Source organism: Punica granatum, chromosome 4 (genome assembly GCF_007655135.1).
Source record: "Punica granatum isolate Tunisia-2019 chromosome 4, ASM765513v2, whole genome shotgun sequence".
NCBI classification, from domain to species: domain Eukaryota; kingdom Viridiplantae; phylum Streptophyta; class Magnoliopsida; order Myrtales; family Lythraceae; genus Punica; species Punica granatum.
In genome coordinates this window covers 13,217,059-13,241,769 of record NC_045130.1, presented here as the reverse complement: position 1 = coordinate 13,241,769, position 24,711 = coordinate 13,217,059, and the positions used below count along the sequence as shown (strand labels likewise).

At 36.5% G+C, this 24,711-nt stretch overlaps 2 long non-coding RNA genes across 4 annotated transcripts; both read left to right on the top strand.

The window, feature by feature from the left end:
* Window positions 1-1,176: 1,176 nt before the first annotated feature.
* LOC116203215 lies at window positions 1,177-3,652 on the top strand. The gene is made up of 2 exons (XR_004156228.1): window positions 1,177-1,437; window positions 3,322-3,652. It is a non-coding gene; the product is annotated as an uncharacterized LOC116203215 (long non-coding RNA).
* Window positions 3,653-15,496: 11,844 nt separating this feature from the next.
* Window positions 15,497-22,763, top strand: LOC116202241. 3 transcript variants are annotated; one of them, XR_004156030.1, is made up of 5 exons: window positions 15,497-15,835; window positions 16,622-16,678; window positions 17,796-17,871; window positions 19,300-21,926; window positions 22,214-22,763. It is a non-coding gene; the product is annotated as an uncharacterized LOC116202241 (long non-coding RNA). The 3 variants fall into 3 exon arrangements; XR_004156029.1 differs by having other exon boundaries at window positions 22,236-22,761; XR_004156028.1 differs by lacking the exons at window positions 19,300-21,926; window positions 22,214-22,763 and adding an exon at window positions 17,996-18,318 and having other exon boundaries at window positions 15,578-15,835.
* Window positions 22,764-24,711: the final 1,948 nt, after the last annotated feature.

Genomic DNA, 24,711 nt, shown 5'->3' with positions numbered 1-24,711 from the left:
ATATTGTTAGTTAAATATAAAATTAATTTAATTTAGGATTGAAAGTGTTAAATATTTATAGTAAATATGAAATTAATTAATTTGAATATTTAAAATTTTGATTTTTTGAAAAATACAATTTGATATTGGTATGTAAATATAATGTTTACGCTCGGAGCGCGTAAACATTATAATAAGATTATGTTTATACTCGGAGCACGATTCATAAATATATGCATTTTATAGTCACTTACCATTTTAATATTGTGCATGAAAATTAAAAAAAGAAAGAAAGAATGAAATAAATAGTATCAGAAATAAAACCTCAAAATAGATAGTAGTGGAAAGCATGTTCGAACTCGTAAGTGAGAGTCTATAAAATTTTCGATTATGTTAATTTAAAATCTATTTAGATCGATCAAATAAACTATGTGGTTATTTTCAATTAATATCACATGCATTATATAGATAAATAATGTTCAATTTATTATTAAATCTATATATTATCAATGCAAATTTGTTAATATTACAGTTTTTGATTTTTTAAAAATGAAAATATAAAGACAAGTAATACAAATATAATTAAGTGTAGAGAAATAATAAGAACAATGCTCGTAGCTCGACGGTTAAGGAGGTGGCATGCGCGATGGGCGGATGGGGGGTGGGAGGGGAAGGGAAAGAGGGTGGAGTAGCCGGTGTATTTTTTAACAAAAACACGAAGTTACCAAGGGATAAATCCCTCCGTAATCCGTTGGTAATTTTTTTTGGGAAATACCAAGTGGTAATCCCTCGGTATACCAAGAGATTACTGAGGGATTACCTCCTTCAGACAAATTCCTCGCTAAATTTACCGAGGCCCGATTTATTGAGGGATCCGCCCCTCGGTAATCCCTTAATTTTTAGTAGGGGTATTTTTTTTGACTGAATATTTTTAGTAGTGGTATGGATAAGAAAATTCAAAATCAAAGAAACCTCAGAGATTTTCTCTTCTCGTGATGCTTCCACGAAAATAATTGAAGCCACGGTAAAGGCTTTGAAGCATCTTGCATTAAATTTTGCCCGCCGCTTATAGGCACTTTCAAATATCATATTCAATTAATTTGACTTCATAAACCAAACCTCTTGGCCCACTGATAATCCAGCCAGATGATCCACGCACCTTTCAATCTATAAAAATTAATGACCAAGCCAGATCACAGTTTATATAACATCGATTCATCACAAACCCGGTAGAGCTAGTATAGAGCTGTAAGTCGAATCCAATTGATCGTATCACACGCAGAGAGAAAGAGAGATATAGAGAGGTAGAGGAGGAGAAGGAAGGATCGATGGAGAAAGCTGCAACATTCACGACTGCAACTCCGTTGTTTGTGGCTATTCGGATCTTTACGGTTCTCGCTATCATTCTACTGTACCTCCCCCCGCTGGCTTGTGGCGCCCGTCGTCTTCTCGATAAGGGTTATTTTTCATCTCTCTCTCTCTCTCTCTAACACATACAGGCGATTACTGAAATTAATTTTGCAAATATGGAAGAGAACTAACTTTTCCTTGATTTTTACATCAACATTCCGATTCAAAACTACATATCAAAACATTGAGCTAACATGGGTTGGGTCGTTATAAGCGTGAATATCTTCTAATTGTTCTATTGTTCATTGGCAAATTCTACAATGGTGGAACACTAGTTTTTTTTCTAGTCATTTTAATATTAAAGACAACTTCTTGACCCATAGACCTTTCAATAGCGTCACAAATTCATCGGGCCACATGTAAATTACAATAAAATTGGAGGGCCGTTTACGTGTCGATGGCGTGTCATTGATGTTTATGTAAATTAAAATCCGCTTACATGTCGATGACGTGTCACTAACATGTCCGGCTTATATTAGACCGGTTTTCTTTAAAAATTGATTTTTATGGTCCACTTTGGTGACGTGACGATGATGGGTGACGTGACAAAATGTGATTGGTACATGTGGCGGAAAGATTCGAGAACAGTGGTATAATATTATACCGAAAATTGTAAAATAAAAATGTAAAGACTAGAAATACTATGGTAAAATATGTAAATAATGAATTGATGAGATCAAAAGTTGGTAGGATTTAATGGCTGAAATTAATGTTCGATAATGGAACACAAGTTGTGGTTCCATTGTAGAACTTTTAATATTGGTAATATATCTTTCATTCAATATTTACTAAGGGAAAAGCTATTTTTGGTCCTCCACCTTTTCGTTTTTTTAATCCTCCAAAACCTGTATTTTCGTTCAATTCTATCCCTAAACGTTACATAATTTGTTTGTTTTAATCCTATTGTTAATTTTTCCGTCAAAAAACTATTTTTCATACAAAATACTTTAAAAATATGTTATTTTATTACAAATTAATTTCAATAATACCAAAAAATTAAAATAAAAAGAAAAAAAAAGGTAATCGAGAGATCCCAATTTGGCTAGGATCTCCCGATTCCGAAGGAAGAAGGCCCTGCCAGCGACAGAGGCAGAGGTCCTAGGTGACCTCGGAGAGGGAGTAGTGGCCGTCGACGAGGCCTCCTTCCTCCGGAGTCAAGAGATCCAGTCGAACTGGGATCTCCCAATTTCCTTTTTTTTAAAAGAAATCTTAAAATTAATATGCAATGAAATAATATATTTTAAAAATATTATGGATGGAAAAATAGTTTTTTGAAGAAAAAAATTAATGGTAGGACTAATATGAACAAATTATGTAACGTTAGAGATAGAATTGAACAAAAAAAATAGGTTTAGAAAAGGTCGAGGGCCAAACATTATTTCTTTCCTATTTGTTCACAACGGAGATTGGTGATGATTTACAGAAGATGTGTACTACGCAGTGCCGTCACGCCATTGAACCAAGTTGAATTTTATAATTTCAGTCTACATGGTTGACTTGAATCAGATTTCTATGACCATTTCTTTTTGAACAGTTTGACGAGCATATAGTTAGCTCATTAAGCTTTATTATATATTTACCCCGGAAGCTGCTGTGCAACACTTAAAAATATTCCACCATACAATCAGAAAAAATTACTTCAATTTGTAATAATTATATTACTTGAATTTCTAATAACTTAATTTCACCAATTTTTTTAATAACTTAATAACAAATAAATTTTATACTATTTTAAAATAAATTACACAAATTTCGAAATTGTTTGCTGAAGTTTTAATAAAGTATTTGGCTTTTACTTTAATATTTAGTAATTTATTTTATTGTAATATTGTATGGTGCGATGATTTCTACTGATTTTGTAACATAAAATCTCCTCACTGATTCCATGTTTTTTGACACAAGATTGAGCTAACGAATGATTTGTCTGTGCAGTTACTGTTGTGGGTCATCCGCCTCCAAAGCAATGCCCTTGTATTCCTTAAGGCTTTGCCTGGATTAAGCATATAGGATTTTAGCCTCGGAAAATAAAGAAAGTAAGACAAAGGACCATGGAAAGTTGCACTGACGAAAATTAAATTCGAAAAATTTTTTAAATAATAAAAGGGGTATAGTGCAGTAATATACGTCTTTGTTGGCGTACCTGTGCCCTTCATTAATTATTAATATTTTTATTTCATTGTACTAGACCTACATGTTTCCCTTGTAACAAAAAAGAAATCAAGACTTTTTAGTTCTGAGTCGATGACTTACGTGATTGCACTAATCCCCCTTCTTCTTTTTATATCCTTTTTTTCTGGTTAACTATATCCATATCTTTAATTAGATGCTATTGTTCATTATTGGATTCTCTGTTAATATATATGATAAGTAAATTGTAATTACTCACCGAGACGGCCCGCTTAAAATGGAAGGGACACATTTCAGCTCTCGAATAGGATATCTTATGTAGAATGGGTATACTACGTGACATTGTGCAGTGTCATACTCACTCAATTGGTAATCAAGAGGTTTCAAATTTTCATGCCTCTTAATTAGTTATTAGTATTTCAATTTCATTATAAATTCATGGGCCACTTTCGTAGCTTAAAAAAAAAAGAATATCATGGTGGTAATTATAAAGAGGTTTTGTTACTTGGTAGATTCTATAATGGGACCCCAATTTGTGTTCCATAATAGAATATTATTTCAGCCATTAGATCCCACCAATTTTTAATCTCATATGTTAATTATTTACATATTTTGCCCCTACTATTTTTAGTCCTTCACATTTTTATTTTACAATTTTTCCCTACAAGACTATACCACTATTCCGAATCTTTCCGCCACACGTACCAATCACATTCCGCCATGTCGCCCATCTTCACTACATCACCGAACCGGACCATAAAAATCAGTTTAATATAAGCCGAGCACGTTAGCGATACATTATCAGCATGGAAGCAGGTTTTAATTTATGGACACGTCAACAACACTCCATTAATGTGTAAACAACCCTCCAATTTTATTGTATTTTACATGTGGCCCGATGGATTTGTGAAGTCATTGAAAAATCTATGGGCCAAAATATTGTCTCTAATATTAAAAGGACTAAGGAAAGCTAACGTTCCACCATTGAACATAATTTGACGTTGCCTTTATACTATGATGTATAAAATATCTGGGCAAATCACAACACAGCAAAAAGACATCGATTCATCATATTTCTAAATTATTACAAGATATAACTTTCTTCTTACTAGAAACTATTACAAAGGATCGTGTTTTATCATAATCGAAATATTCATAGAAAATACGTCTAAATACATTGGAAGAATTGATAGAGTTTCTTGGATATCCAAATATATCAAATGGATAAAATATAAATTATAATAATTGTCTACATACATTGAAGGATAAAATGGGAATTATGAAAAATCGAGAAACACAATATTGAGCTTCATACTTTTATATATGTATATATATATATATAACTAATATGTGTTAGTTAAAGCAGTTTGATGCTTTTTATTCTTAAAAAAGGTATTGGGTTATAGTCTTGTGAATTGAAAATTCTACATTGAGAGAACTTTATTCCTTAATGGGCTGATTTGGCTTCGTCGTGATTTTTCGATATTTAAGGCAAATTTCATCATTTAGGGCTTCAAACATGCAATTTTTTTGTTAATTATGGTGTTTTTGCAATTTTACAAAAGTTTAGTTCTTTTTATGCAATTTAGGTTTTCTTAAACCCTATTTAAGAAACGTGTAAGCCCTAGGGTTAAAGTAGTTGTCTTTTCATAAGTGAATAAAATTCAGAGCTTTCGTGCTTTGTCCAATCTCGGATCGATTCGAGTTTGATGCCTATTTCCTAGTATTCGTAGAATCAACAGGTATAGAAGGTCGTAGTTCCGGTATTCATGCGCGAATCAACGGGTCTGTGATAGGTTACTCGCGTGTACACTGCATCAGTTGGTATCAGAGCCAGGTTGATCTTGGATTAACGATGCCGCCCAGGAGGAGGGATCGTGTGGAAGATGCTCATGACCGTGACAATCTGCGACATCTGGAGCAGAGGATGGATCGTATGATGGAGCAGCTAACTCACCAGATGGCTACACTTATGGAAAACCAGAATCGGAGAAACCCTAATCCGAATTCCGACCTTGATCGAGAGGAAACTGAAGAGGGGTCGGAAGGAGAGAATTACTTTGTTGATATTCCACGAAGACAGCAATGGGGCCCAATCGAGAAAGACAGGCAGCGATAAGAGACGGGCATTCAGACCGATATTCCCGAATTCCATGGGGGCTTGCAGCCAGAAGAGTTTCTAGATTGGCTAGCGATGGTAGAAGAGGTTTTGGAGTTCAAGGGGGGTACCTGAGACTAAGCGGGTACAGCTTGTGACGACTCGGTTGCGTGGTAGGGCGACTGGCTTGGTTGCAGCAGGTGAAGCTTACCCGCAGCAGGATGGGCAAACCTAAGATCACGTCGTGGGAAAAGATGAAGAAAAAGATGAGGGCTACCTTTCTGCCCTATAACTTTCAGAGGATCATGTACCAGCGCCTGCAGAACTTAAGGAAGAGCACTAGGTCGGTGGATGAATACACCAACGAGTTCTTCCAGTTGGTTGCTAGTAATGAGCTTCAGGAAACCGAGGATCAGCTGGTGGCCAGATATATTGGCGGACTGAGAATGCAGCTACAGGACACGGTTAATTTGTTCGACCCTGTTAACGTGTCTTCCGCCCGTCAGAGAGCCCTGATTGTCGAAAGACAGCAGAAGCGAGATGGCAGCGAGATGTTCAGTGGAGGTGTTGCCATTGCAGGAACCGGTGGGGCTACCCGAGCTGGCGGTAGTGGTGTTGTTCCTGGACGTCCCACGGGGCCTGCCAACATTGGGCCGAGCAGTAGCGGGCCGAAATGCTTCAAGTGTGGAGAGCCCGAGCATCGACAATCTGAATGCAGAAAAGGGGAAAAAAAAGGGCGATATTTATTGAAGAAGATTTGTCTGATGATGCAGTTTATGTAGATGGAGGCGATGGAGAGGTAGAGTTTGACGAGGAGGAAGAGATTGTGACAGGAGATGGAGTGCCCAATCTGGCGGTGAGGAGGTCGTGTATGACCCCGAGAGCTACGGACGAAGAATGGTCGCGTAACAACATCTTCCAGTCCACCTGCACCATCGAAAATAGAATCTGTCGTTTCATGATAGACTCGGGCAGCTGCGAGAACATCGTATCTGTTGAGGCCCTGCAGAAGTTGAGCCTGCGAAATGAGCCACATCCCAAACCGTATAAGCTGGCATGGTTGAAGAAAGGATGTGAAGTGAGTGTGTCAAAGCGTGCGCTGGTTACCTTCTCTATTGGCTCCCGGTATAGAGACTATGTGTGGTGTGATGTTGTCATGATGGACGCGTGTCACTTGTTGGGAAGGCCTTGGCAGTTTGATAGGAGCGCGAGAGCCATGATGGACGGACCAATAAGTACAACTTCACGCATAAGGAAATAAAGATTGTACTGGTACCGAATAGGGATTGGGGCGCCTTTGAGACCGAACCTGCGGATCCGGTTACCGCAACTAACTTGCTGTCCCTTGCTCGATTTCAGGAGGAGTTGCATGATGCAGAGTTTATGTTTGCTTTCGTGGGCAGGGAGGTTGTGGAGGAGGGTCTTACATCTTGTGAGTCCTTACCAATCTTGAAAGAATTTCAGGATGTCTTTCCTGAGGAGCTGCCAAATGGTCTACCACCCTTGCGGGATATCCAGCACCATATCGACCTGCAGCTTGGTGCGGCCCTTCCGAACAGACCACACTGCAGGATGAGCCCGGTTGAACATGAAGAGTTAAGGAGACAAGTGGAGGAGCTGATCTCGAAAGGGTTTATTCGGGAGAGTATGAGCCCGTGTGCTGTCCCTGCACTTCTAGTGCCTAAGAAGGATGAATCATGGCATATATGTGTAGACAGTCGAGCCATCAATAAGATAACGATCAGGTATCGTTTTCCCATTTCTCGCTTGGATGATCTGCTTGACCAGCTAAGTGGTGCCAAGATTTTTACGAAGCTGGACTTGAAGAGTGGCTATCACCAGATTCGGATTCGTGTTGGAGATGAATGGAAGACCGCATTCAAGACTAGGGAAGGGTTATATGAATGACTGGTAATGCCGTTTGGGATGTCGAATGCGCCGAGTACGTTCATGAGAGTGATGAACCAGATTCTACGCCCTTTCATTGGTCGGTGTGTGGTTGTGTATTTTGATGACGTCTTGATCTACAACGCCGACCCCGAGCAACACTTGGCCGACTTGCGCGAAGTCCTCTCTGTCCTTCGACGCGAGAAACTATATGCGGCGTTGAAGAAGTGTGTTTTTATGAGGTGAGAAGTTCTTTTTCTTGATTATGTTATTGCTGCTGATGGTTTGAGGGTTGACTCGTCCAAGGTCGAGGCAGTCAGGCAGTGGCTTAGACCAACGTGCATTACTAAAGTCAAGAGTTTCTATGGGTTAGCCTCCTTTTATAGGCAATTTATACTCCATTTCAATAGTATTATGGCTGCCTTAACTTGCTGCATGAAGGGAGGCAAATTCGAGTAGACTGAAGGGGCAAAAACGGTATTCCAGAAGATTAATGAGCGTTTGACGACCGCCCCGATTCTTGTCCTGCCGGATTTTTAGCAGCCCTTTGAGCTGCATTCTAATGCATCGAAGGTGGGGATTGGAGCAGTCTTAAACCAGAACAACAAGTCAATTGTTTTTTTCAGTGAGAAGCTGACGGGGGCGAAAGTGAGATACAACACATACGACGTGGAATTCTATGCTGTAATGCAAGCGGTGAAGCATTGGCGACATTATCTTTTCCACAAGGAGTTCATCTTGTGCACCAACCATGAGGCCTTGAAGCACCTCCATATCCAAGATAAGGTGTCAGCTCGTCATGCATCATGGGTAGCTTACCTGGAGCGTTTTACTTTCGTGGTAAAGCACAAGAGCGGAGTCACTAATCACGTTGCTGATGCTCTTAGTCGGAGGCGTAGCATTCTGAGCAGGATGACAGTTGAGGTACTTGATTTTAGTTCTTTTGCTGAGTTGCTTGATGTCAACCCCTATTTTTCTGTGAGAAAGAACGGAATTCGTGTTGCAGGATGGTTTTCTTTTCAGGAAAAATCAGCTCTATAACCCTGATTGTAGTTTGCGAGCCCACATTATTCAGCAGCTACACGGCGAGGGTCATGTGGGAAGAGACAGGACCTTGCAGCTGGTCCAGTCATTGTATTTCTGGCCTATAATTTGTAAAGAAGTGGAGAAGTATGTGCAACGCTGTAAGGTTTGTCAAGTGTCCAAGGGTACAGCAACTAACGCGAGGTTGTACATGCCTCTGCCGATTCCCTCGTAGCCATGGGTGGATATCAGTATGGATTTCGTCCTCGGCTTGCCCCGTACCCAAAGAGGTAATGATTCTATATATGTGATCGTCGACAGGTTCTCGAAAATGGCACACTTTATTCCGTGCAAGAAGACCACTGATGCTGTGCGAGTTGCTCAGTTGTATTTTCGGGAGGTATACCGTCTGTATGGTCTGCCAGTCTCTATTGTGTCTGATAGGGACACCCGTTTCCTGAGTCATTTCTGGCGGAGCCTTTGGAAAATGGTGAACACCCAGCTGAACTTCAGTACAGCGTATCACCCGCAGACAGACGGACAAACAGGAGTGGTTAACAGGTCCTTGAGCAATCTGTTGAGAGGTTTAGTAGGGAAGCATGTGAAGAGCTAGGATCAGAAGTTAAGTGAGGCAGAGTTTGCGCACAATCACGCTGTTAATCGCAGCACTGGTTTCAGTCCCTTGCAGGTGGTCTATTCTGTTACTCCCTGGGGACCCCTTGATTTGTTACCCGTGCCAGATAAGACCAGGGTTCATGGTAAGGTGGCTGACTTCGTTCACGGGCTGCAGGCGATTCATGAGGCTGTGCAGAATAATTTGCAGAATGCTGCCATGAAATACAAGGCTGTTGCTGATCGAAGGAGAAGGCATGTGGAGTTTGAAGTTGGCGATTTTGTTTGGGCTGTCCTTACGAAGGACCGATTTTCTGCCAGTCACTACCACAAGCTCGCTGCTAGAAAGATTGGTCCTATGGAGGTCATTGAGAAGATCAATTCAAACGCCTATCGGCTTAAACTTCCCAGCCACATTCGTACTGCCGATATATTTTATGTGAAGCACCTGGTTCCCTACATATGTGATAGCTCGGACGATGACGATTCGAGGTCGAATTCTCTCCACCCAGGGGAGAATGATGCGGCAGAAGACCTGGCAAGTCGGTACCTGGAGAAAAATAGGCTATGACGATCCTATTTCGAAGGAAATGGCCTCCGGAGCAAAACTCACTACTTTGCTGTGATTTTTCGATATTTAAGGCAAATTCCATCGTTGAGAGCTTCAAACAGGCAATTTTTTTGTTTATTAGGGTGTTTTTGTAATTTTAAAAAAGTTTAGTTCTTTTTATGCAATTTAGGTTTTCTTAAACCCTATTTAAGAAACGTGTAAGCCCTAGGGTTAAAGCAGTTGTCTTTTCATAAGTGAATAAAATTAAGAGCTTTCGTGCTTTGTCCAACCTCGGATCGATTCGAGTTTGATGCCTATTTCTTAGTATTCGTAGAATCAACAAATATAAAAGGTCATAGTTCTGGTATTCGTGGGCCAATCGATGTGTCTGTGATAGGATACTTGCGTGTACGCTGCGTCATTCTTTGGGTGGAATGATGGATTATATATTTTTGTTTGACTTCTCTCTTGCACATATGTTATAATTTTAATATTATAAGCCATATGGGCGTCTCCTAATTATTCTTTTCAATTTCATTAATGTCTACTAAATATTTATCTTTTGATGGTTACCAACGATGTCATGCAGAAGATGTGCATCTGCAAGGACCTTTTCCGTCCTTAGCTGGCCAAGCAGTCGCACGCAGTTACGTATACTAGCCTTCCTAGTCTTCCTTTTCCCAATAAATATATACTTGCAAATTATATATCTTATATAGACGATATAGGTTGCTGAATAGACATGTTGTGGTCCATTTTTTATCACATAGATGTTTCCTCCCAAATGATTTTCAACAGTCTCAACGTACATCCGTCAAACTCCTCTATTGTTATTCATAAATACATAACACATTTGGATTAAAAATGTGGACATATCTTGATTTATAAAAATAATTAGAAATGATTTAAAAATATATGTTCAATAAATCTAATAAAAAGGATACTTTCCTATTTTGATTAACCAAAAGAAACTTGCATCTTTCGATTTTTTTTTAATCTTCAGTTGGATGATTTCTTCACATTAGAACGTGAATTAAGCTATCCGAAAGAGATATTAGCTATAGCAGCACTCCAGATCGAACTAAAATTACAATAGATGCGCATTTATGTTTATTTAATCTAAAAAATAAGTTTTCAAGAGAATATGCTATTGAGTTCAAGAAATGAAATAATTATATTTTTCAGTGATATACTGAGTTTTTCTTTTTTGTCATTTCTATTCTTTTTAGAGTTAATGTAATTATAATAAGTCTAATTATATATCGTCCAATTGCCAAAAGTCTCTAGGATCTATTGGAAGAATATGCATTTAGATATTTTATTAATGACTAATAATTAAAAAGTTGACTTTCTTCTTAAGATAAAGTCTATTTTATGATTTTAAGGAATTATCTAATTGGTATTTCTATTTTGTATGTCTCTACATTGTTTTAAATTGGTATATTCTCAACAAAAGATGAGCTCCACTTGCAATTAATGCACAAGGACTTCAACTAGTATTACCCAAAGAGGCAGAAGGAGCTTGCTAGTACTCGCACAAATATATAATTCATTCGGATCTCTCAGTTAATCATTCATTCGTTAATCCATTACTGTTTTTCGTAATTTTCCATGAAAATAATTAAGCACCGAAGAGTTTTTGGTTAGGGGAGGTGGTGTTTTTCTTCTGATGCAAAAACATAGAACCCTTCACAAAAAAGAAAAGAAAAGAGAACCCCTAAAATGAGAATGAAAAGATTAGGAGAATGAAAAATAATTTGAAATAAAAACAAATGAAATATGTGAAAATATATATATATATATATGCAATAATTAATTTCCCAAGAGAACAAGCAAAAAATTGCAATGCAAACCATTTCCTTAATATATATGTATATATGGATTTTTCTAAATTATATATATTGCCGCCCTAATGTTAATGAGTAAGATATAAATAAATGGATTCTAAAATGATGGTTATAATTCATCACTTTTCCTAAAAGTTAACTTGCACACTTTTCGGGGAAAAACCACTTTCATGGATTATTGAGGAAAAAATATTATATTTATAACATGAATTCAGAACCCATCTCATCTTTGCGACCAAACATAGCCCAAGAGCATGGGGTCTGGTTTTGAATTCGAAACCCCCCTCTCTCTATTGAATTCATTTCTTTTCTGGTTATAAGGGATGCTGATAGTCTAATACAATAAAATAAAAATTTTAATATTTAATAAAGAGATACGGGTAATTTAACTGGATAATATTTGATGTCTATATAATTTCACAGGTAATATTTTACGTAATTTTCTACATATATTTGATGTCTATATTTATAATTTTCTAAAAATTAACTTGCATACCTTTCGAGAAAAAACCACTTTCATGGATTATTGAAGAAAAAAAACACTATATTTATAACATGTATTCAGAACCCATCTCATCTTCGCGACCAAACATAGCCCAAGAGCATGGGGTTCCGTTTTGAATTTAGAACCCATCTCTCTCTATTGAATTCATTTTTTTGGTTACGAGGGAGACCGATGTCCCAATACAATGCAATATAAATTCTAATATTTAATAAAGGGATACGAGTAATTTAACAGGGCAATATTTGATGTCTATATAATTTAATTGGTAATATCTTATGTAATCTAAAACGAGCATTCCTTTGATAGTAAATTAATTAATACACATATTTATCATGATAATTTATGTACATTAAATTGTCATTATGCTAAGGGCATCGGCCAAATATCAAATTCTTGATTGATATATTTTCTTTCATATATCAACATGATTTCCTCTATTTTTATTTACCTTTCACATTTTTATTGGCATAACTTTCTCATAATAGCTAACAATTATATGTCATTTGAAATAAATAATCTCATTGAAATAACTTTCTCATAGTAGCTAACAATGATCTGTCATGAGAACTCGCCACTCGATTGATGAAGAGTTTCGGTTTGTAACCTTCAGCTCTTGCGTTACACCCTCTATGATTCTCTATTGAATTCATTGACCACTATTTACACTCCTAATGTGTGAGGAATAAAACTGCATATTCACAAGGGAGAATAATGGACGAATTATTAAGAGCGTCTATCACCGTGATGTTTCTCGTCATGTTTGTGTAGGTATTCGAGACCACTGCTCGGCACCGTATATCATCGGTGGAATTAAGTATTACGTGGACCATGTTTTTCCAGGAGGACCGAGTCCACTCCTTTCGCTCTCATTAGGGCCAATTGATCAATCGCTGTGCTTCGTACATGGTCGATCCCCATGGAATATTTCCAGGGGACTCGATACAAAGTTCCAAGATGTAAATTCGAGACCACTGCTTGGCACCGCATATCATCGGGGGGATTCAGTATTACGTGGACCATGTTTTTCCAGGAGGACCGATTCCACTCCTTTCGCTCTCATTGGGGCCAATTGATCAATCGCTTTTACTTGCGTCAACCGAGAAAATCCATGCACCGTGGACTTTGCTGCGGCTTAATTAATTACTTAGTTTTCTGACCCTATCCTTACGTTCTGGAGATCCAGTTAAGAAGATAGAATCCACAAGAGTGGACGGACATGACTTGTGTTTAGCTCTTTCACATGTACTCGAGTAATATTTTGCCCCTACGTACTTAACGGAGAATGAGTAATTCAAATTTTAATTTTCAGATTTTAAAAATTTTCAAGGGCTTAATAATTTTAAAAATTGTCCTTCTTTTAAAATACAAACCAACTTTTATAAAATTCGTCTCGAACATTTGCAAATATTCTCTTCTAATTATGAATTTCATACTGTGCTGTCATTTTTTTTAAATAACCATGCAGTAATGCTCTAAAAAATAAAAATAAAAAACAGTAATGCATTTCTTCAGGTTCGTTGAATGATGAACAGTAACCAACAACTCATGAACATCAGGATTTCCACTCAGATATACAAAATCCTGGATATTCATTTCACAAAAAAGTTTCTGAAACGTGCAAACAATGTGTATTTCATGCATGGATGAGATGTGGTAGGACATATAATACGATTAGCAGCTTCAAGCTTGAATTCATTGATACGCAAAACCGAATACAAATAGGCACATCAGCCCTACAAAATAAGGAAACAAAAGAAAATCTACGGGATTCTCTGGACTAAATATGTCAGACTAGCTAAATAATTTTAGACTATCCTAATATACAGATGTCCATATATAAAAAGAGGATCCCATAATCCCCATAGTCCCGTAATAACATACTTATCAAAAAGAGAAGTCGTAGGAAATATATTTCCGCAAATTCAAGATTACAACCGATGTTTATTTATCTAATATATATATTTTTAAATATATAGATGGTCAGTCCAAATTGGTAATCCACTTCTCTCGTGGCCAAGAGCAAGAATCAAAGTCTTAGAAAAAAAATTGACCTATATGTTTAGTTAAGATGTCCACTGCCATAGATCGTACACTACTAAAAATACCGGGATTACCAAAGGATTTAGCAGGGGATTGTGTCCCTCGGTAAAATTCCCTTGGTAATCCCTCGGAAAAATTACCAAGGGATTATTGAGGGAAAATCCCTCGGTAATTCCCTCGGTAAAATAAAATAAATTTTATTTTTTTTAAAAATAAATTACCGAGGGAAAAATCCCTTGGTAAAGTTAAAATCTTTTTTTTAAAAAAATAATTTACAGAGGGATTTTTCTCTCGGTTATATTACCGAGGGAAAATCTGTCGATAAATTAAAAAGTTCAACGTTTTCTAATAAAAAGTAAAAAAAATAATAATATCAAATTAGAAAATTAATATTTTATTTACAATGATAATTGTAGAGATATATATCACATATAAATTATATTTCTCGAAGAGAATATTATATTTTAGTTAAATATAAAATTAATTTAAATTAGGATTGAAAGTGTTAAATATTTATAGTAAATATGAAATTAATTAATTTGAATATTTAAAATTTTGAGTTTTTGCAAAAAAATATATATTAGTATATAAATATAATGTTTACGCTTGGAGCGCAAAAAAATTATAACTAAAATTATGTTTATGCTCGGAGCATGAGTCATAAATAGATGCATTTAATAGTTACTTACCATTTTAATATTGTACATGAAAATTTAAAAATAAAGAATGAATGAAATAAATAGTATTAGAAATAAAACCTCAAAATAGATAGTAGTGGAAAGCATGTTCAAACTCGTAAGGGAGAGTTTATAAAATTCTCGATTATGTTACATGAAAATCTATTTAAATCGGTCAAATAATTATGTGGTTATTTTCAATTAAATATCACATGCATTACATAGATAAATAATGTTGAATTTATTATTAAATGTATATATTATCAATGCAAATTTGTTATTATTACAAGTTTTTGATTTTTTAAAAATGAAAATATAAAGACAAGTAATACAAATATAATTAAGTGTGGAGAAATGATAAGAACAGTGCTGGTAACTTAACGGTTAAGGAGATGGCATGCGGGACGGGCAAATAGGGGGTGGGAGGTCTTGGGTTCAAGACTTAAAAAATGCAAGTTAGACATGAGAGAGGTAGTTGGTGTATTTTTTCAATAAAAACACGAAGTTACTGAGGGATTTACCGAGGAAACCATCCTCGGTAATCCCTTAATTTTTAGTAGTTGTATGAATAAGCAAATTAAAAATCAAAGGAACCTCGGAAATTTTATCTTCTCGTGATGCTTCCACGAAGATAATTGAAGCCACGCTAAAGACTTTGAAGCATATTGCATTAAATTTTGCCCGTCGCTTATAGCGACTTTCAAATATCATATTCAATTAATTTGACTTCATGAACCAAACCTCTTGGCCCACTGATTATCTAGCCAGATGATCCACGCAGCTTTCAACCTATAAAAATTATTGACCAAGCCAGATCCCAGCTTATATAATATCGAATCATCACAAACCCCGTAGAGCTAGTATAGAGCTGTAAGTCGAATCCAACTGATCGTATCACACGCAGAGAGAAAGAGAGATATAGAGAGGTAGAGGAGGAGAAGGAAGGATCGATGAAGAAAGCTGCAACATTTACGACTGCAACTCCGTTGTTTGTGGCTATTCGGATCTTTACGGTTCTCGCTATCATTCTACTGTACCTCCCCCCGCTGGCTTTTGGCGCCCGTAGTCTTCTCGATAGGGGTTATTCTTCATCTCTCTCTCTCTCTCTCTCTCTCTCTCTCTCTCTCTCTCTCTCTCTCTCTAACACATACAAGGGATTACTGAAATGAATTTTGCAAATATGGAAGAGAACTAACTTTTCCTTGATTTTTATATCAACATTCCGATTCAAAACTACATATCAAAACATTGAGCTAACATGGGTTGGGTCGTTATAAGCGTGAATATCTTCTAATTGTTCTATTGTTCATTGGCAAATTCAACAATGGTGGAATGCTAGTTTTTTTTTTTCTAGTCCTTTTAGTATTAAAGACAATATTTTTGTCCATAAACCTTTCAATGGCATCGCAAATTCATCGGGTTACATGTAAAGTACAATAAAATTAGAAGGTCGTTTACGTGTCGATGGCGTGTCATTGACGTGTCGATGTGTATGTAAATTAAAATCCGCTTACATGTCGATGACGTGCCACTAACATGCCCGGCTTATATTACACATGTTTTTTTTTTTAAAAAAATCGATTTTTATGGTCCAATTTGGTAATGTGACGATGATGGGTAACATGGCGGAATGTGATTGGTACATGTGGCGGCAAGATTCGAGAACAGTGGTATAATATTGTAGGCGAAAATTATGAAATAAAAAATGTAAAAGATTAGAAAACTATGGTAAAATATGTAAATAATGGATGGATGAGATCAAAATATCAGTAAATAAGTGTCATGAATATCTTCTAATTATTCTATCTTAAATATCAGTAATATCTTTTATATTTGTTATCAACGGAGATTGGTGATGTTTTACAGAAGATGTGTACGGGCACAGATTTCTTCCTTCGACAGCTGGCCAAGCAGTCGCACGCAGTTAAGTATACTCATCTCCCTCTTCTATTCTATACACAAACAAACTCTAGCTATATAACAAAGAAAACAAAAGGAAAACAAAAAGTTTGTTGCATGCATCGACATTATAAATCCAAAAGTTTAAGCAGAGAAGTGGTGAAACCCAATTCCCCTTATCCATTCATTTTGTCGTACTTGTCTAGTGTGGGACATTGGCAAATTGGCTTCTCAACGTAAACTTTTCCTACCCAATGATTTTCCTCCATATATATATATATATATATTATGGAATTCTACCATGACAATTTGTCATGGTGACAAAACTACAAAAAGTGGATGAAATTGTAGTACTTTTAAGAGTGAAATTATCATAATAGAAAGACCTTTTGCACATCATTATCCATCAAATTCCTTTTAAACTTGTGCCTGCATCATTCTAACTAACATTCACAAAATTTATAGCTAAATTATATATTCAGGTTTTATTGTGTATATCTCATACTATTTTAAATTATTAAATTGATCAAACTTATAATATATATAGGTTCAATATAATCAGTTACCAGTTTTAGAATTGAATCAGAGGGATTGCTGAAGCTGTAAATTTTTAATGGATCCATCGGTGTTTGTGAAACTAAAAAAATATTAGTTCATATAAGTAAATAAATAAATAAATACCAACTTGGATAATTCCATGAAATTAGATTGCAACTAACTAAATCAACGCGTATATGATCTGATTATAATTCCTCTTTTTACGCAACTGAACGACCAATCTGATGATTTACTTCGAGAATTTGGACATATCTTGATTTATAAAAATAATGAGAAATGATTTAAAAATATATGTTCAATAAATCTAATAAAAGGGATACTTTCCTATTTTGATTCACCAAAAGAAACTTGCATCTTTCTAGTTTTTTGTCTTCAGTTGGATAATTTCTTCACATTAGGACGTGAATTAAGCTAGCCGAAAGAGATATATGGGGTGGCACTTTTGGAGATTAATTAGTTCACAAAAACCTATGCAAGCTCTTTTATCCAAATTAGTCCAATTGCATCTTGGTATGTAGCATGATTTTGATTTCTCAATTGTGATATATATCTAAATTTCACTTGCCAAATGATTATAATGAAGATCTAGGAAATGTGGGTGGAGGTCCATTTCATGGAGATGGGGGACATGGCCCACAACATTAAAGTTCCTAAAGACGGTACTCTCTCATTTCCCTTACAAGGCAAGCTAGTATATTTTTGCATGCACAAGAAAGTTTAGCTAGGGAAGAATGACATTAATGCGTACTGATGATGAACATCATAATATGCTATTTTTTGCAGTCACTATTTCATTCACATGATCAACTGCCCGAGGAGCTAGTAATTAAAAACGGATTATGTATACAAAGCTAAAGTATTAATTCTATCAAGTTTCGTCCCAGTGGGTGATTTTTACAACTCTCTCTTCCAAGATCATGCCGAAAGTGTGAGATCTGAGAAATCCGTAGTTCTTACATTCTACATGTAAGATGTACGTTTAAATAAGTAGTTAATATAAGGAGCTTATAAACAAGGTTTTCGGTTTCTCACCCATTTTGTGTATGATAATTTACAAAATAATTAAATTTCTTAAGGTTGAATAGTAAGTTATCCAGTTATTTTCATGCCAGTAATGAAGTTACTGAACTGTCGTACCCGTCATTTAACAAGTCACTTCATTGACGATCGCCGGATAACCTGTGATGCATCAACCATGTTTAAAGGGCCCCGAAAATTAAACTTTTTAGGTGCCCCTAGTCGAAGATAATCACCACCTGTTACATGAACTGATTGATGTTGGCTTTTTTGGTTTTTATCCCCTTTTGATAGGTAATATAGGACTTGTTCCCCCACCTTCTTTCGTCCATTGTGTTTGTCTGTAAATATTATCTCGATAACATTAGTATTGTGCATGTATGCTGCACATGCACTATATATAATATCAATTGCTTTATCAAATGTTTCATATTAAACATTATTGTGTAATGTGGATTGTATATTAGAAAAAAGAAAATGAAAGAATAAATCTCCATTTGAAACTGTGATTATGCGGATATATAATAATCATGAAAAAAATTGAATAAAAGGGAAAATTTGGAAAAGTAAGAGATAGCTGTGGGGCAAAATTGCAAGAGTTCATACTTTCAGGGCTACAGTTAAAAGTCAGTCTAACGGAATAAATAGCCAATTAAATTAAATACATGATATATGTTCTGAACACCAGGAAATAGAACGTACATGATTTCAGAAGACACTGATGTGAACGATGATATCCTTCAAAAGCTTCTTATAGCTGAAACACGCAAGCAGTGTGTAGATTTCATGCATGGATCATGGATGTGGAGTAGGACACATATTTCCTTATTCAAGTTTAGATGGATGTTTATTTATCTTATACTAGGTGGGTTTCCCGTGCATGCACAGTTTACTTTATTAGTTACGGGCACATCACTGTCTAATATATTTGCATATATATCCATTTATTTGTATTATACTAATAGATATGCACCCGCGTTGCGTACTGAGAATTATCTTTATTTAAATTTTTATTCTTCCTTTTTCTTTTAAATTTTAAATTTAATGAGGCTTATAAATGCTGTTTGCAGATGTCATACAATGCATACACAGATCAGAAATTGAGGTATCAGAATACAAGATCCGAAAGTTGAAAATTTAAGAGCTCTTTCGGGATATCTTACATTAAATTAATCCTATTACTGGAGTATAACTTGATATTTTCCTTTTCCCTGAAGTCAGTGATCTAGTTATATCAAATTCACTGATAAAAAATTTACCCAATTTAGTGGTGCGACCACTTTATATAAGACATGGAGAAACTTGGTGCTAGCTTAATTTTATATATATATTGATTTATTTACTAAATTGTGATTGCCGGTCATAAATCTATTACTCTATATAAAAAGGGAGAAGTTCCTTCGTGTGTTTTCACTTTTTTTTTTTGGGCCTTTTCGGTACTTAAAATAACAAAGGCCTAGCAAACTGACTTGTGATTTCATTGTGCCTCCTCGCCTTAGAGGAACACTCTGTTTCATATATATTCCCCTGCCTGCCTTCCTGACGCAGCGTACAATGCGAGTAACCATCACAGACCTGTTGATTCGCGCACGAATACCGGAACTACGACCTTTTATACCTGTTGATTCTACGAATACCAGGAAATAGGCATCAAACTTGAATCGATCCGAGATTGGACAAAACACGAAAGCTCTGAATTTTATTGATAATCCAAAAGACGACGGCTTTAACCCTAGGGCTTACGCGTTTCTTAAATAGGGTTTAAGAAAAATTAAATTGTATAAAAAGAACTAAACTTTTCTAAAATTGTAAAAACACCCTAATTAACAAAAAATTACCTGTTTGAAGCCATAGACGATGGAATTTGCTTTAAATATCGAAAAATCACGGCAAAGCGGTGAGTTTTGCTCCGGAGGCCGTTTCCTTCGAAATAGGGTCGTCATAACCTATTTTTCTCCAAATACCGACTTGTCAGGTCTTCTACCGCATCACTTCCCCCCCTTCCCCCCAAAGCGCCGACCAAATCTGTCTAACCCTTCCCCACGGGCAACCTACGAATTGCGTCCAACCCCATTCTCCAACCTTCCTTCCTTCTTCATTTCTACCTTCGTAGCATCTTTATGTGCCCACTTCTTTTCCTCCATCCATTATTGGTAATGTTCAGTCGAGCTGCTGGAGTTGACATGTTCATATTTCAGATAGATTTAAGTATATAGAGTCTTTACAATGTACTTCAAGTAGCGTCGTAATTACGACCACAAGAAGTCTGCTAAGAAAGTTCCTAATGGTTTGTCTCTTGCCTTTTATATACATTTTTTTTATGAAATGGTGTTATTTTAATTCGTCAAAAGTTCATAAATGAAAATCTTGTCGCATTGTTGTAACCTACTTATAAGTATAATGAATCTTTGTTTCTTACTAATAATATAATTAAATTATGGAATTCACAGAATTGCGGTGGAGAATCCTAGAGGATCTTGTTGCTAAGAACTACATGTTGCCTCTTGAACAGTTTGGTTTTAATCCTTATTGAGATTGAATGCGCCTAAAATGGACGGATCTATGGGTCTGTGTGCTAATGCCAATGTTACCATGAATGGGCTGTCTACACATGCCGTTTTGACCGTTGCATCCTTAGGATCTATAACTACTCAAGCTTATATCATCACTCCTCCATTTCCTTCTAAAGGTTTTGTCTGTGAGTGCTAGGTTGATTTATATAGAATGCTGGTTGATTTATGTTGTAAAACGATTTTTTTTTTTTAAGAATACGTCGTCTTTTCTAGGTTCTTATATCTGCTCAAGCTTATATCATCACGCCTCCATTTCCTTCTAAAGGTTTTGTCTGTGAACGCTAGGTTGATTTAAATAGAATGCTGGTTGATTTATATTGTAAAACGAGTTTTCTTTTTTTTTTTTTTTAGAATAAGCCGTCTTTTCTAGGTTCTTATATCATCATGCACCTATATTGTCTATTCTAGGCTTTTGAGCTGATTAAAAAGCTTTCCAATTTTATAGAGATCTTGCCATATTCAGCATAGAATATAAGCATTTATTCTCTCCTTCACCTATGATGAACATAGAAGAGTTTGAGGCTTGAAATGCAGATGTAAGGATGACATAGAAAAATGAGAGTCCAGGAAAATGGTAATATACTTTTCTGCTGTCTGAGTTAGGCTATCTTTATCTGTAGTTGTACTATGTCTTATCTACCGTATTCAGATCTACACCAAAGAATTATCTTATTGCTATTTTTTTTTTTGAAAGAAATACAAATGCGTGAACCTCCTCACCCACCACCTATTGTAGGCTGGCAAATGCCAAATGCCTCCCTTTGCCAACAGTCATAGTATCTAATGTTATTACTTTCTCGTTCTAAAACTCATGTATCTTCATCTGCATTCGTTTTCCTTTCTATGCCTTTTCTTCTTACTCTCTATTGTTCTTATTTCTTTCCTTCCTATGTCTCCTATCTGATATCCGCCATGTGGCTTCTTCCGATGTCCTCTTTGTGCTGATGGTACTTCTCATCCTGTAAATGCAATTTGACGACAAGGTTGGTGTTGCCTTCGCCGTTGTTCTGGCTGAATTTCTTGCCATGAATAGGCTACTCAAATTATCAGCACTGCGATTCCACTTGCTCATACTGGTGCTACTTATTAGTCTATTCCACCATACTATTGGCAGAATACTAAAGGTAAATTCTCTGATCCTTCTTTCTTGCACTTTTTGCCATATAGATTAGTGCTTAAATAGCCAATCCAATTAATGTTCATAGTGAAATTTCTGTTAGGCATCTCTATCTAAATAATGCCCTGTTGCTCTCTACGTCGCGTTTCATTGCTATTACATTCATTCGACATTTTAACCAGCCTCCCTAACTTTGACGCTCAGACCATGTTTGACATAATTCCTTCATTTTCCCTTCTTTCTAGATAATTTAGCAAATCAATGAAGTTGAACCAATTATGAATAACTGCACAGGCCCATTTTCTTTCTTGAACAGGGTTACAGTCAATTGTAATGGACAGTCAATTTGCTCTGGTAGCCAAATTGTTTACTGTTCGTTGTCTACTCGCAATCTCTCTTGCTCGTGATTAGGAGCTTCACCAGCTTGATGTACATAACGCTTACCTGCATGGAGAGCTCGATGAGGAGGTGTACATGTAGCTGCCATTGGGTTTTCAATCGAATATTAGTGGTCAAGTTTGTCATCTACATAAATTGCTCTAAGGACTTCGGCAAGCCTCCCGCAATTGTTATGTCAAGTTTGCTTCCGCTTTTATTGCATATGGCTTTCAACAATCGGAGGCAGATCATTAGTTGTTTACTTAATTTCATGGAGATATCTCATTCGTTGTGTTGATCTATGTTGACGACATGATATTGGCAAGTAATAATTCAGATGCTTGCTCGGCCTTCAAGGATTATTTGGCATAACAATTTCGTATCAAGGACCTTAGGTTGTTGAAATATTTCCTAGGGATTGAGGTAGCTCGAAAGCCCAATGAGATTTTCCTGTCTCAAATGAAATACACTATGGATATTTTATTCGAATGTGGAAAGCTTGGCAACAATCCATCCTTATTACTGATGGAGCAGCAGCATCGACTTCGGGAGGATTCCGGTAAACCGTTCCTTGAACCGGAACGCTATCGGCGTTTTATAAGTCGGTTGATTTTTTTGACTATTACACGACCAGAGTTACGTTACTCGGTGAATATCCTCTCGCAGTTCTTGCAATCACCGAAACAACTGCATTGGGAAGCTGCTCTGGGAGTTCTTAAGTACCTCAAGCAGAGTCCGGGCAAGGAATCTTGTTCGCACACTCAGGTGACCTACAGCTACGGGCGTATTGTGATGCGGAATGGGTAGAGTGTCCAATGACTCGACAATCCATTATGGGCTACTCTGTGACACTAGGTGGCTGCCCCATCTCTTGGAAGGCCAAGAAGCAGACCACTGTTCGTAGATCCTCAGCTGAAGCGGAGTATCATTCTATGGCCATCCCAACAGCCAAGTTGGTTTGGCTTCGAGGACTTCTGTGCTCGCTTGGTGTGGATCAGTCCCAACCTACAGAGCTACATTCTGATAACCAAGCAGCAATATACATTGTAGCCAATCCCGTCTTCCACAAGCGAACGAAGCACATAGAAATAGACTGTCATTTCGTTCGTGATCATCTCAAGAAGGGCCACATTATCACACGGTACTTGTCGAGTAGCCACCACCTCGCAGACATATTTACAAAGGCTCTAGGACAGGATCGGTTTCAGGCTCTTCTTCGCAAGTTGGGCACTATTGACATACATGCGCCAACTTAAGGGGGAGTACTGAAGATATTGTATAATATTAGACCATATTTAGGATATTATTTTCCTGTATTATATTCCATAGTATTAGAGGCCAAGATGGAAGGTTAGAGATTACTTATTTTAGCTTCTCTTTGAGATGTAATATAAACCGTTGTATTATTCAGTAATGAATTAGAAGAGAATCGCTAGACAATTCGGCAATTTGATAGAAAGAGATGGAAATGGAGATCAATGTATCTTGAGTGAACATCAATAGTAAAGCTGATAAAAGATAGTATTAGAAAGAAATAAATGAAAGAGAAAAAAAAAAGGGTAATGGAGCATTCATGGCGGTAGGCGAGAAGGAAAGAGAGTGCGAGGAAAGCAGGTGCTTCAATTGGCGGTTATAAGATTTGTATCTATTAGAAGGTGTCTGTTAGAGAGTACCTATCAAAAAGAAGGTGTCTGCTGAAGGGTAAATTACTCGAGAAGGGCGAAAAGTTTATAAAGTGTGACATTTTGAAGTAAAATAAAAAATTGTAACAATTTAATGCAGAAGGTTTGGAAAATGTTTCAATCAAAATCAATTCATCATCTCCAGAAACCGTCAGTCCAATGTTTATGCGACTTATGACGTGCTAGTACTTATCTAACGTGGCTCATCATGATAGGTCGAGTGAGATTTATAGAAATATTTTAATAAAAATTATTCTAGAAAACAAGAAAAAATAAAAATAATAAAAAATTCAAAAAAAATCGGAAGACAAAGAGATGAGAGGGCCTAGATTCCGACCACCACTATCCCAGTTGGGATCGCTGGTGACCCCAGAGGGTACCGACAATTCCAATCGGGGTAGTAGCCGGGATCGAGACTCCATCCATCGAAATTGGGAGAATTCCCAAACCGGATTGTTATAATTTTTTTCTTGTTGCCTCAAAGTGTTACACTTTAGAAACTTTATGCTCTCCCGGAATAATTAACCCTCTGCTGGGGGAAAAATAGTATGGTGGCCTTTCGGAACATGAGTAGTGCACGATTCACATAATATATAGGTATACAGTTCATGGATCTTTCATGTACATAGAGATTTTTTTGTAAGCGATAAAAATAACTACTGCACCTTTCCTAAAATGCATCCCGGCCCAAAAGATATTATTTGACCACATCGTGGTAACCAAGAACTTTAT